Source organism: Lithobates pipiens, unplaced genomic scaffold, assembly GCF_037356315.1.
Source record: "Lithobates pipiens isolate NorthernLeopardFrog02 unplaced genomic scaffold, aLitPip1_a1.2 Scaffold_8, whole genome shotgun sequence".
NCBI lineage: Eukaryota > Metazoa > Chordata > Amphibia > Anura > Ranidae > Lithobates > Lithobates pipiens.
The window spans coordinates 608816812-608818396 of NW_027507903.1; the positions used below are offsets into that span (position 1 = coordinate 608816812).

The 1585-nt window shown below is 45.0% G+C and overlaps 1 non-coding gene across 1 annotated transcript; it reads left to right on the plus strand.

Moving 5' to 3' along the window:
* Positions 1 to 1211: 1211 nt before the first annotated feature.
* Positions 1212 to 1282, plus strand: TRNAG-GCC (transfer RNA glycine (anticodon GCC)). The gene has a single exon. It is a non-coding gene; the product is annotated as a tRNA-Gly (tRNA).
* The last annotated feature ends 303 nt before the right edge of the window (positions 1283 to 1585 follow it).

Below are 1585 nucleotides of genomic sequence, written 5' to 3' on the forward strand. Positions count from 1 at the left end.
AGAAATACGACGTCCAATACACTGCAATGCAACCTTTCGCCGTGTAAATCCTTTCTGAGCATGCGCCATACTTAGTCCGTCGAACTAGCCTACTCACGAGCGGACTGTCCGCTGAAACCAAGTTTGGACAGACAATATTACGGAAATTCCGAAAGACTTAGTCCGCCAGACTGTCCGCCGAAAAAGTCAGCTGAAGCCCACACACGAGCGGATTGTCCGCTGAAACGACCAAGTCCGTCAGACAGTCCGCCCGTGTGTACGCGGCCTTACAGTGTTGTTGCACCAGCCCCACCACCACAACCACCAAAGGCCCAATTTTTCTACCACTGTTCAACAATGGCATGTAATTAAAATTTTTGATATAATCGTTCACAGCATGGCGCTCCAGCGCCCACCAAGAGTCACTTTAAGGGCTTACAGTGCTGTGACAACACCAACACCTTAGGCCCACATTTCTGCAGAGCATATAGGGCAGACCCCTACTTTCAAACATCCAACTTACAAACGTCTCTCCTACTTGCAAACGGAAGGAGACAACAAGAAGCACAGGCCCTTAACCCGCCTCTTAAAGGGCAATGTACAGGTACGCGATTCTGCCTGGAAGTATCCTTCTACCGCAGTGTATCTGCGTGAAGCGGTTAAAAAAATGTTTTTGCTGTGCCTCACTAAGGTGTTCGGGTTTGGCTTGAAGAAAAAGTAACAATCCTAATGGAAGGCCCTTCAAGTTTACATGAACTAAACAGAAACCGACAGACAAGTGCATTATGGGAATACTGTAGTTGCCGGAAAGCTTACAAAACCTCGTGAAATCTTCATGCAAAAATAGCATTTGTGAGGTCAGGTACTGATGTTGGACAAAAAGATTAGGCTTGCTTTGTGTTCTAATTCATCTCAAAGGTGACCCCTGAAATCTACTTGCTACTGACCTCTAAACTCTTTGTCTTGTTGCTTAAAGGGTAAAGTGGGGGAGAGTATTGTTTGCCGGGGAATTTTGCACTCTCCGTACCCCCACACTGTGTTACACACCCCTGACATGAAGTTCAACTCCTGCAGACTAGGTAAATATTTGGACAGTCTTCTAAAATGATTCAATAGTAAAAGTTCTAGTGCCTAGACCCAAACAAATATATTTTAGTTAGTAAGATTGTGCAGAATTTGGAAATCTGTTGAGTAGCTTTTCTATGCAGACTTTTCTGCCTTTCACCACGAATGCATTGGTGGTTCAGTGGTAGAATTCTCGCCTGCCACGCGGGAGGCCCGGGTTCGATTCCCGGCCAATGCAATAGAGTTTTTTGTTTAGTTCATGTCACATTATGATGTTACTTAGTGACTGACTAAAGTTGTTAAACTTTCTGGAATACACATATTTCTATTGTGCTGTAGGATATGGGCCTGCTGTTCCTCCATCCCTCTTTCTTTCCTTCTTTCTCTCTCCTTCCCACCCTATTTCTTTCTTTCTTTCTTTCTTTCTTTCTCTCTCCCTTTCTCTCTCCCTTTCTCTCTCCCTTTCTCTCTCCCTTTCTCCCTCCATCCCTCGTTTATCTCAGACTCTAACCACATTGCCTTTCAGCCACACCCCTTTAAG